Here is a 13641-nt window from a genome sequence, read left to right as displayed (position 1 = left end):
GTGTCACCTCCCCTACTGTCTCCACAGGGTGCTCTTGCTTAGATCTCAAAACACATCTATCTGCACATGGTACTCTGAACCCCAGAGTTTTAACTTGGCATCTGATTGTCCAGTCAAGACAAATTTCCTAGTCTCTGTCCCAATAGGTGTGGCTATGTGAATTAGTTACAGGTAGAGGTATGTGTACAGAAGTGAAGTCTATAATACTTCCAGTCATCTCCTTAAGCAAAGTCTCCCTTTTTCCTCTGTCTGGGAAATGGTAACAAGGTAGCCATTTTGGAAACAAAGATAAAAGCCATATTTTGAGGATGGCAGGAATTAATTCATCAAACTGGGTGAGACAGAACAACTAACATCAGCCCCAGGCTTCTCACTTCCAGAAAACACATTGACAGAAATAAACTTTTATCATGCTGAAGCCACAATGTGTTGGAATCTTTTTGTTATATCATTCTAGCTCATATTCTACCTAATATGGGACTTTTAGACCTGATTTGAAGGAGTATTTTTATGAGGGACTGATTTTCAGTGACACAAGTAATGTTGCTTGGGTGCTAGGTGAAAAGGGATGGTGAAGTATAGAAGGGAGCATGTGCAATGCTTTGGCACCAGAGGCAGTGCCTAGAAAAACTGCAGCAAAGCAGTGATTGTGAGGATAATACATGATAGGAGACGACAGATGCCCAAGAACCTGGGCATTGCAGCAACTCTGTGCAGCTGAACTGACACACAGGAGATCTTCCTATGAACTCCCTATTAATGCTTAGTGAGAGCAATGTCACAGGTGCCTAAGATCTGTACAGCAGTTAATGGCAAAAAGCAGACATTTTGGGCCATTATTGTTACTCTGACCCCACCTGTACTCACACGCTGATAGGACCTTGAGTCAATCACGAAAATGGAAGTCACATTATTCATTTCAAACAGAGGTACTTTGATAGAGGATATTTGTGTCAGTGTTTGAAGTGTTGAGGAAGATAAAGGAAAAGTGGTTGTAACACAGAGACTGGAAACTACAGGAAGTTACCAGGATTGTAGGGACAAAAAAGAGGAAATGATATTAACAAACCCAGGTGAGTACTCACTACTGATGGTGGTTGTAGAGACCACTACAACGATTGCAACTGCTTCTCCTAGAACTATTGACTCCTCTGGGGCTTGTAAATCCTAGCAGACATTGCCTGTGACCCATTACTTCTCTTGCTAGAAACTACAAAAGCCACTGGAGATCAAAGTTTCCTGATGCTACAAGATGGGGAGAGGAAAGAGAGAGAGAAGACAGAGAGAAACCTTCAGAAACTAGGGTTGCTTGATTCTCTTGTATATTCTCAATACTAATTTTTTTCAGATGAGTAGCTTACAAATATTTTCCCCCATTCAACATGTTGTCTCTTCACTCTGTTGATCATTTCCTTTGTTTTCATGGCCTGTGCTTTTGTAGTCTTAGCCATAAAATCTTAGACCAATATCCTGAAGTTGTTTCTCTCTAATTTTTTTTCTAGTAGTTTTACAGTTTGGGGTATTATGTTTAAGTCTTCAATCTATTTTGAGTTGATTTTTGTATATGGTGAGAAACATGGCCAAGAACTCAAACAACTTAACAGCAAATATATATGCTTATCTATATCTCCCATTTAAAAGTAGGCAAAGGACCCAAATAGACATTTCTCAAAAGAAGATGGGACTGGGCAACAGGTATATTTTTAAAATGCTCAACATCACTAATCATATGGGAAATGCAAATAAATACCACAGTGAGGTATTATCTTGACCCAGTTAGAATGGCTATAATCGCAAAGACAAAAAATAATAAATGCTGGTGAGAATGCAGAGAGAAGGGAACTCTTCTACACTGTTCATGAGAATGTAAATTAGTATAGCCATTATGGAAAACAGTGTGGGGTTTCTCTACAAACTAAAACTAGAACTGCTCTATGATCTGGCAATCCCACTACTGAGTATTTATTCAAAGGAAAGGAAATCAGTATATCAAAGGGATTCCTGCACCCCACGTTTATTATGGCACTATTCACAATAGCCAAAATATAGAATCAACCTAAGCATCCATCAACAAAAAATGAATGTATAAAGAAAATGTGGTATATATGCACAATAGAATAATATTCAGACATAAAAATAATGAAATTCTGTTATTTACAGCAACATGGACGAAACTGGAGGCCATTATGTTAAGTGAAATAATCCAGGTACAGAAAGTTAAATATTGCATGTTCTCACTCATATATGCGAGTGAAAAAAGTTGATCTCATGGAGGGAGAGAGTAGAATGATGGTTCCAAAAGACTGGAAGGGTGGAGGAGGGTGGATGAAGAGAGGCTGGTTAATGCATAAAAACATACTGTTAGAAGGAATAAATTCTAGTGTCCAGCAGCACAGTAGGGTGAGTACAGTTAACAAAAATTTATTGTGTATTTCAAAATAATCAGAAGAGAAGGCTTGAAATGTTCCTAACACAAAGAAATGATAAATATTTGAGGTGATGAATATCCTAAATACCCTGAGTTGATGGTTGTATGCATACAGCAAAATATCACATGTACCCCATAAATAGGTAAAATTATGTATTGCTAAAAATAAAGCTAAGGTTGGAATACGTATTCATTTTATAAAGGGAATTCTCACAGTAATGGGGAGAAATTAGAGGCCAGAGAGGCCAGAAGCAGGGAAACCAGATAGGAGGTTGTGCCATCCCAGAAGTGTCTAGAACAATGCAGGGCAGACGATGAACCTCTCATTTGTATATGTGATCAGGAAATTAAATATAAACCTTTCTGTTTCTTTAGCATCTAATATTAAGTTCTATCTTCCTTTTAAATACACAAGAGTAAGTTCATGGCACATAAACAATTCTTTAAGCAGAGAATAATATCATACTCTACCTGACATATGCTCCCATTGCTCCACATTTGTAAATTTTTCATAGCAGGAAGTTTATTTCATAGCAAATTATGAAACACTGAATTAAACATAAACCTGAATGCTGAAGGAATAACAGCAGCATGTCAAAATTTCCTCTGCTGTTGGTTAAATTTTAATAAAATTTGCTGGCCTTCAGACATGGGCACTGAAGGTTTGTCACTGAATAATTCTAATAAATGAATGATATACATACTCAAATAAATATTTTTAAATGTACTAATTTTTGTGGGAACACTGATGCCTATTTATCGCACTTTGAAATTATTACTTTTTCTCAAATAGTCATTCTGTCTCAGGTTTTGATACTTTTGGTACACAAATTTTATCTCCATTCTTTCCATGGACCAGTACCTCCAATGCCAGCCTCATATGAAGACTAAGGAATCCTGCTTATTGGGATTGCAACGACTATTTAACTATGACAGAGCAGGCCCATAAGATCTGACCCTATTTCTATCTCCTCATACAAATGATGGAGCTTCATTTATCACATCATTTCAAAATGATGCCTTTTACACCTGACTGGTTTTCCTTGGGTCAATATTACTGACAAATGACTATCTCCTTCAATACCAACCGGTGATAACTCTTAATGTGTCTTATACTTGCAAAAGATTAATTTAAACTCCCAGTGTACTTGAAAGCCAGGAGAAGTCACACCAAAGAGTATTTCTAAGGTTCTTGAATGCCTGACACCAGGCTACCTACAAAATATACAAACTACGTAAGATAATAATTGCCATTCTTTGAATGCCTGGCAATAGGCTGAGCATTTTACACACATTACTGCAGTTAGTCCTCTCCATTATGCTGAGAGGTAAGTATTTTCATGCCTGTTTTATAAAGTAGGAGACAGAGAGTTGGTGACTGTAAGCAATTTCCCAGGGATTACAGAAATAGTGAACAGTAGAAATGGGATTCAAACTTAGATCTGACTAAACCCAACACACATGTTACCTGGCATAATCTCAGACAATATCTCAGTCTTTTAGGGTTAATCATCTTCTTTAGAGCATTAAAAAAAAGACCCATGTGGCCATTTTATTATTGATATCTTCTCATCAGCCTCTATCTACACACACAAATTTTAATGGATATACCCTGCTCAAGCATATACACAATCAGCAAAGCATTGGCCTTTATCTGCACTGATGAGTCTGCTATTCGCAGTGTTTCCATGTCTCTTGGCTTTTACCTTATAGTGTGAGTGTCCTCGAGACCCTTCCCCTGCATATCTTTTGGCATCAGATCAGCCTTCACTACAACAGGGGATCAGGCAGTGAGGCTCCAAGGTCACTTGACCCTTCTCTGTCCCATATTGGTATCCTTGAGCCCCATGGTTTCCTCACTCTACAAACCCCAAGGTTCTCAGATTTCCTTTTTTTGTCTAGTGTGCTGCTAGGGCCTGCTGGAACCAATAGAGTAAGAGTCAGCCTGCCAAGCTCCCCTCTTTTCACACTACCCACAAGCATAAACTACCAGGCCTTTTGTGTGTCTTTGAGAGTTTTTAATCCTTATTAAAAACAGATAGGGAAAGATGCAAATAAACAAGGAGGAGAGACAGAAGTGCAAAAGTATATTATTGCTTCTGACTCCATTAAGTTGGGGAGCACTCATCTTAAAATCCCTGATTATGCTCAACCCTACAAAAATAATTGATGACTCTTCCACGTCAACATAGAAAGTTCAAGCTTCTTATTAGGGCTTTTAAGGCCTTGTACAATGTGTTCCCTGCTGTGCTGTCCAGTGCCAACTCTTATGACCCTTACCTGTTTATCTCACCTCCAGACTCGGAACACTGCAGGCCATGCTCCTTTACACTTACCTCCTATGCACCTGCTATTGCCCCTACCAGACTGACTGCTTCCCTACCCAGACCAGGAAAATGCCATTGTCCTGCGAATATCAGCTGCTATTTCATTTCCCCATGAAACCCTCCCCAGTTCCCTCAGGCATCATGAATGGCACTTTCTATTCTGTTCACCTGACAGTGCTTTGTGCTTGACTCTCTTCCAGGCCCTTGTCTCACTGCATTATAATCATGGTTATATGCCTGTGTCTCCTGCTTGAATGAGATGTTATTAATGGCAGAGACCATGTTTTGTTGACCTCTCAGTCCCTTAGCACTTCCTGAAACTGCCTGGATTTTGCCCCCCGCATTTTCTGAATACATAAATGAGTAAGTGTACGGATAAATGAATCAATATGCTTGAGACGAGGGCAAGTGATTATCATAACCATGTGCCATGCATCCCAAGGCTAGAAAGGTGAATGACAGTTATAAAAATTCCTGTATTTATAATGTCCCTATTCACATCACATTGATACAGGAGTTTAGCATTTTATACCAGTTTTTTTCTACCTAAGAATGTGGAAGAATTGCTCTTTTCCATCAAGGAGAGGCAGTGTGTCAGTCTGATGTGAGTCCTGTGACCAAGCAGTATCCTCCACGAAGCGATTGCATGTCAGCTGCTGACATATTATGGCAGGTGTCACGGCAAGCAGCTCCCTTTGGCACAGAGGAGAGTTAATGAAGGGATAGGAGAACATCTTGAAAGATTCAGGCAGCCTGGCTGGGAGCTGGGATGCGAGGGAAACAGAGGCCTTCCTCTCAAGCACACGGAATGGGGTCCATTTATGGCCTTGGAGGAGAGCAAGGCTATCAGACAAGGCTTCTGCTGCCACCTTCTCAAGTTGTTACAGACACTTGTATGTGGGGTTTTTCCCTTTTTTCTCCATATTCTAAAGAAGGAAGCCAAGGTATTCCTAGAGATCATTTTAGTGTCAGGACCATCAAAGATGGGTGCCGGTCCTCATCTGTTTCGGGGGAAAAGGAACAAAGGGAATATGGAAAAAAGGTGGACATTCTCTGATCTTTTGAGGTCTATTTTTCCTGAGAAAGGATTCTCTCTCCTTCTACTTTCCAATCTTCAGATAATATGATACTTCCTATCTGGAAAATAAAGGTGCTCCATTGATGGAACATTTATATCTGTATTTGGTATTATTCAAAATTAAGATATGGGTCCAGCTCTCAAGAAGAAACATGGAGAAACATGAGCTAATCAATGATGACTCCATGACAAGCATGCTTTAAGGAGCACATGAGAACAGGGCACTATAAGGATATGCTGGGGGACTTCTAATCATTCTCTTTATGGTTACATTAAAGCATCCTGGGGGAAGCAGGACCTGAGCTATGAAAAATCATCAGGAGTTTAATAGACTGAAAAGAGTAAAAAAGGCTTTCAGGTCAAGTGAGCAACACACGTGAAGGTAGTGAGCAACACGATGTCTCTTTTGGGAGTTATAACCTGACATGACTGACATACACATTGGGAAGTAGAGAATGGAAAAAAATGATGAAGGAGAGTTAGCTTCAGGCAAGGGTGTGATGGGCTTTGTGAGGAATGTTGAAAAGCTGAGACTTTATATTAAGGCTTCAGGTGAGCAGCTGAGGGCCACATTCCAAGAGTCCCAATCATTTACGAAGATGCGGCCATGAAGAACCTAGTAGACAGAGCTGTTTCTTTCCACATCTGATACTCCGTGTGGAATGCAAGGGGTTGGGTTTCCTTAGGCTCTCACAGCAGAGATCAGCAGCCTATTCACTATGAGAACAAGTGCCCCAAGTAACCAGATGTAAAGCTACTAGGAGCTTGGACAGGATATAGCTAATTACTTATGCTTTTTTTTTTTTTTTTAATAGATGGAATCCCACTCTGTCACCCAGGCTGGAGTGCAATGGCAAGATCTCAGCTCACTGCAACCTCCGCCTCCCAGGTTCAAGCAATTCTCCTGCCTCACCCTCCTGAGTAGCTGGGATTACAAGTGCATGCCACCATGCCTGGCATTTTTGTATTTTTAGTAGAGATGAGGTTTCACCATGTTGGTCAGGCTGGTTTCGAACTCCTGACCTCAGGTGATCTGCCTGCCTCGGCTTCCCAAAGTGCTGGGATTACAGATGTGAGCCACCATGCCCACCCTTGCTTATGCTTTTAATCAAATCACTTCACTTTCATGAGCCACCACTTTTCTTTTTTTAAAACCTGCAATGTGGATATAACAACGTCGTTCCCACAGTCTTTTTGAGTCTTAAGTAAAACAACACATGGGAACAGTGAGAAGTGCCTAATACAAAATCTAACACATACTTGGTGCTCAACAAATGGGTTAAACTTAGATTGTGACATATTTAGAACTTTACACCAACACTCACCAACAGAACTTTCTGTGATGATGGAAATATTTTATATTTGTGTATTGTAGTATTATATTGCATTGTAGCCAATAGCAACATATGACTATCAAGCACTTAAAATGTGGCTACTGCAACCATGGAACTGAATTATTGATCTTATTTCATTTTAATTAGTTTAAATTTAAGTAGACGCATGCAGCAAAGTGCTAGCATACCGGACAATACAGCTTTATTTTCTACAGATTATTCACATAAATAAAATATTTTGTTCTAAAAATATTTTTAAAGCCCATAAGTTTGTTGATTTCCAATTTTGATAACCTAAAAATAATTACAGTATCTGTACTTAGTATTCTACTCTATTTACCAGCCTGAATTTTGAAATATCTTTGATAAAACTTTGTTAAATCATGAGAATAACTTTGATTTTGATATATCTACATACATATTATAAAATAGATGAATATTTACTGGCTGGACATGGTGACTCACACCTATAATCCCAGTACTTTGGGAGTTTGAGGTGGGTGGATCACCTGAGATCAGGAGTTCAAGACCATCCCTGTCAACATGGTGAAACCTCCTCTCTACTAAAAATGCAAAACTTAGCCAGGTGTGATGGCAGGTACCCCCAATCGCAGCTACTCGGGAGACTGAGGTGTGTGCTTGAACCCGGGAGATGGAGGTTGCAGTGAGCTGAGATCATGCCATTGCATTCCGGCCTGGCAAACAAGAGTGAAATTCCATCTCAAAAAAATAAAAAAATAAAAATAGATGAATACTATAATTAACTTTAAAAAGAAGATTACATAACAGCATATATAAAGTGATATCGTTTATTTTTTAAAATACATATGTGAAAATTGTAACACTTTATCACAGGAATGCAAAATTATATGTGATATGTTTATCTCCTGAGTGTTTTGTATTGCCGAATCTTTTTCAATTAATAGAGGTTAATTTTATAATTTGAACTATTTTGCTTTTGTTTCAAAAATAAAAATGCGTTAACTAAAAAGATTCTGGAAAACAGAATAAAAATGTATTCACAGAAAGACAGCCTATGTTTATGTCTCCATTTAAGGCATTTCATCTTTTCTTTCTATCATAAGTAGAGGACTAGCCCATCTTGATTAAAGTTAAGGAAGGCCGGGCGCGGGGGCTCACGCCTGTAATCCCAGCACTTTGGGAGGCCGAGGTGAGCGGATCACTAGAGGTCAGGAGATCAAGACCATCCTGGCTAACACGGTGAAATCCCGTCTCTACTAAAAACACACACACACACACACACACACACACACACAAATTAGCCGGGCTTGTTGGCAGGTGCCTGTGGTCCCAGCTACTAGGGAGGCTGAGGCAGGAGAATGTGAACCCGGGAGGTGGAGCTTGCAGTGAGCCGAGATCGCGCCACTGCACTCCAACCTGGGCTACAGGGCGAGATGCGGTCTCAAAAAAAAAAAAGAAAAAAAAAAAAGTTATGGAAAAGGGAGTTGAAGCTGCCTGCTCAGATTCATTCACTTCCTTTATCAAGAACATGCTAGAAAGAAAAAGCGAATAGGTCAGGTTACCCTGTCCAACTTTGTTAACATGATAATTAGACCTCTTGGCAAATAATCTAATAATATTTGCTGAGATAAGTGTCTTTAACTATTGGGCATTCTTAACAGGATGTCTCTGGTTATGTACTATAGAAATTAAACCCAGAATCTCTGGGTTTATGAGTATGACCCCCCAACCCCTTGGAAAATGGCATGTAAGCTGAGATAAATAAAATATGAGGAAATGTCAAGAAGTTCACGAAAAAAATGAAATTAAAAGCTAAAAATAAAAAATGTATATAAACTTTATTCCTCAACATAAGCGCCATCAATATTTTTGTAAGCAATGAAACCAGTCACTTACTAAATTCCTAAAGAATTGAAGGTTCTGTGAACATAACCAAGTCAATGCAGTCTTTACACTATTAACTAAAGAAAACTGAGTGCCTCTTAAAGATTTTTTAAGACTTGGACACTAAAAGTCAGAGGACCGATATCAAGACTGTAAGGTGGATGCTTAATGATTCCCCATTGAACCTCTTGCAAAATTGTCTTTGTTTGATGAAAGGAATGAGCAGGAGCATTGTTGTAGTGAAGTGAGGCTCTCTGGTGAAGCTTTCTGTGGGGTTTCCTGTTAAAGCTTTGGCTAACTCTCAAAATCCTGTCATTATAAGCAGATGTTACTATTCTTTTGCCCTCCAGAAGGTCAACAAGCAAAATACCTTGAGCATCCCCAAAAATCTGTTGCCATGACCTTTTGACCAGTCGCTTACGCTTTGACTGGACCATTTCCATCACCTCTTGGTAGCCATTGCTTTAATTGTGCATTGTCCTAATGCTATGTTTCAACTCCCTGAACAATTCTTTGAAGAAATGCCTCATGGTCTTGATCCCCCTTGTTTAAAATTTCCCTTGAAAGGAGCTGGAGGCCATTATTCTAAGTGAAGTAACTCAGGAATGGAAAATCAAATATCATATATTTTCACTTATAACTGAGAGCTAAGCTATGGGTATGCAAAGGCATACAGAATGATATAATGAATTATGAATACTCAGAAAGGGGAGGATTGGGAGGATAGAGGGAGAAAAAACTACATACTGGATATAATGTAAACTACTTGGATGACAGGCACACTAAATCTCAAAATTCACCTGTATAATCCATGTAACCAAAAACCATTTGTACCTAAAAGCTATTGAAATAAAAAATATATACTTTTTTGAAAAAAGAAAGCTCAGCTCTCATCTGCAGTTCATCTGGGCAAAATTATTTTGGAACTCATGGATTGGAAAGTTTGCTCAACTTTAATTTTTCAGTCAGAATCGGGCAAGCTGAACCATTGAGATGTCTGTGATGTTGACTATTCTTTTGCTGCTAATTTTTCATCCTCTTCAATTAGGCCATGAACAAAATGAATTTTTTTCTCAAAAATTGATGTGGATGGTCAGGTCAGCAGATGAAACCTGCTGCAGGTTTCAACTTTGACATCATCTCATTCCTTCTTAAAATGAATTATCCACTTGTAAACAAACTGCTGATTCCTATGGGGCATTATCCCCATAAACCCTTCATAGAGCGTTAATAATTTTATCATTCTTCCACCCAAGCTTCGCCATAAATTTGATGTTGTTTTTCCCTCAATTTTAGCTCTGATAGGGGCCCTTTACAGACTGATGTCTTATTTTTCTCAGTGCCCCAAACTAGATCTTGTTCAAACATGTCATAAAAAGTTAATACTAATTGATTATGATGCAAAAAATTTTTAGCAATCAATGCACAGATTTTTCATAATACACATTTCTCAAGAACTTTTTGAAGACACTTCATAGAATGTTTTGTAAACAATTAATAACTGCTTCCCACCGTATGATTCAATAACTATGTATCTTACTCACAGACTTTGTCTATTCTGAGCCAGAGACTATGTGTCCAGTGCAGAAGGAAGACCTGGGGCATAGTCCTCAGAGTCCCAGACTTCTCTCAGTTTTGGATTAGCCTCTTGAATGCCCATATTCTTGAAATTATTGCTAGTGTCTGATAGTCTGAAAAATCTCTGGTTTATGTGAGTCTGACAATCAGATTATTTGTGCTGACTCAAAGCTTATACAAACCTCATTTATTGTCAGCTCCAGTGAATTCTATTCCCTGCATAGAAGAGAGACATGTAAAAAGAGCAAAGATCTCTACTGTTTCCACAAGTTCTTCTCATCCTTTTTAGTAGCCTTACTGGTGCAGAGGCAAGTATTTGCAATAGTAACAACAACAGCAATAAAATTATAGATTCTTTTGTTCATACTCTGCCCTAACAAAAAGAATGTACACACCTTAAGTGTATACATTCAACATTTAATTAATTAATTAATATGTGGTTTTTCTTATCACACTATGAGTTCCTCAAGGCCAAGGGGGTATGCTTATTTTATATTCTCAGCAGGTATGCAAAACACACATTTTTGTTTGCCAGTGTGTTTCTCTTTATTAAACGTAACCAGGTACACCCGACCATTTCCAGATTTTCTTAGATTTTTTTGAGTAAATATAGAATTTTAACCCAATATGTTTAGCATTTGAGCTCAGTCAATTCTATGTTTTATGCTCCCACCTCTCTCTCCTTCTGGGTGCCATCCCCAATGCAGTGGGCTTACATGTATCTTGACAAAGGGAAAAGGAAGTAGGTGTCTTCCCTAATCCCCATGCACCTGCTCCTGCACCTCCCATGTTGGTGTCTGCTAAATAATTTTGGATTTGTCATTATGTTTATTCACTGGGTCTATGCATCCTCACCCCAGCTCTGGGGATACTTGCTGCACACTTTCTCTCTTTCGGACATTTATGTTCCCCTCTGAGAAGTACAGAAAACTTTTGAATGTTTGCTTATTTGCCATACCCAGGTGTTTAATATTCCCTGAAACTGCCCTCAGATCCATCCATTTAAGTAGCTGACTCAGCTGATATTCCATTTTTCAGCACCTCATTAAGCTTCTCCATGAAGTTAGAATTTTGCCCTGGCCACCATTTGAAAGGTGAAGCACACACGTGGGTTTCTTAGGTTGTTAATTCTCTCATTCATGCTTGATGCAGGAATTACGAATTATAGTAAAACATAGGACTTCACTTCTCATAGAACCATACCAGCACCTACTTGTATTGTTTTTCTATGTCAGTTTCCTGAATCATTGTATCTCCTCAGTTAAACTTCACCTCCTTCCATGTGAGAGAAATACCTTTTACATTACAAAGTATAGTAGTAGCAAGTCATTTCGTCTTTTACTACTGATATTTCAAGCCAAGTTTTTGAAATGCATCTCAAGAAAGCCTGTAATCTCTCAAAAAGCCCAGGTCCTATAATTCAAAGTTATATCAGACTTTGAGTTCATATCTTGGCCCTGAGTTTGAAAAAAAATCACACCTTAACAACGAATCTCAATAATTTTCTTTTTTTTTCTTTTTTTTCTTTTTTTTTTTTTTCTTTTGCTTTCCCTGGGATTTTACTTTCCTTTTCTATGGTGATGTAAAGAAGAAAGCAATGAGACAATAAGGGTCACGGAGTGAATGGAATGAATGGTACACTATTTTTGCAGCAACAAAAAGTAAAACTTCCCTTCACATTGCCATACTGTGTCTTGTCTTACATCTTCAGTTCTCAGAATAGTTTGATATATAGAAGATAAATAGTAAATATTTGCAAGACCATTTAGCATCTAAAACAATCCTCTGTGTTAGCCAAGGAAGAGAATACTATCACTTTTACTTTACAGGTGTATAACTAGAAGCTGAAAGTCACTGGCAGAACCAAAATTGAAGCACAGATATTCATACCAAATCCAGTACTCATTCCTTCATACCACAGCTGCTCCTCGAGCCCTTGTGTTTCAAATATTCCATGTCCTCTATAATGTTGACATACAATGTTTTTACCATGACTCATACTAAGAAATACATTTTACATTGTAATAAAGTAGCCACATACTTGTATGTATGTAAGCACATATAACTGAGACTAAAGTTTTATGGAGTAATAATTATTCTTATTAATTGCAATGTACTTCTATATTCTCTATTTTTTTAATCATGTTCTGTTTTACTTCATTTAAAACAATGCTGGTCATGATCCACTAAAGTGACTTCATGATCTACTAATGGAAGATGGAAAACACTGTACTAAAACATTACCTTTTCTCTATCTCCCATCCCCCACAAAAAACAGATCCAAGGCCAATTTTACTATAGGAAAATACCAAAAACCCAGGCTGAGACTTGGTTTATGTATTTTATCTCAATACCAAAGTTTTTATAATCCCAAACAAAATTTCATGAAAAAACCTGTAACATTGCATTCTGAGGTTTGAGTCATGGAGAGGGGATTTCTGGAATTTATCTTGGAATTTGGTATTGTGCTCTCAGCGGATACAACTATACCTGGCTCTCTGCTGGGAGTCATACTGAAGATGAGATGATCACTCTAAATCAAAGGATCTCAACCTTGCCTGCATATTAAAATCACCTAGAGAGTGTTTTTGTGTTTTTTTTTAAAATCCCCAAATCTGGGCTCTATGCCAGATCAGTGAAATCAGAATCTCTGGGAGGTAAGAACCAGGAATGAGTTCTATTGCAAACACTCCAGGTAATTTGTAAGTGCTGTCAAGGTTGCGATCCAATGCTCTATGAGAATCAAATATTGTGTTCTGCAATACAATTTCACATTTTTACAACTATTACTAGCTAGGAAATTATTCTAAAAACAGTCTCTGCAGGATCTATTCTTATATTAATGTGGGTATGGGGATACTGTTTTCAAATTTTTCCAAGAAACTATTTTGAATATTGCATTCCATTGTTCTGAAAGTATATTCATGCTGATCATACTATATGGATTTAGGAAACTCTGGTTCAGACACTACTATACTCTCTATTAATGGTTTTCTTATTACATACAATATAAATATTATATTATAATTA

The sequence above is a fragment of the Colobus angolensis genome, unplaced genomic scaffold, assembly GCF_000951035.1.
Source record: "Colobus angolensis palliatus isolate OR3802 unplaced genomic scaffold, Cang.pa_1.0 Scaffold313, whole genome shotgun sequence".
NCBI classification, from domain to species: domain Eukaryota; kingdom Metazoa; phylum Chordata; class Mammalia; order Primates; family Cercopithecidae; genus Colobus; species Colobus angolensis.
The sequence above is the reverse complement of the archived record's forward strand: the minus strand, read 5'-3'. Positions refer to the sequence as shown.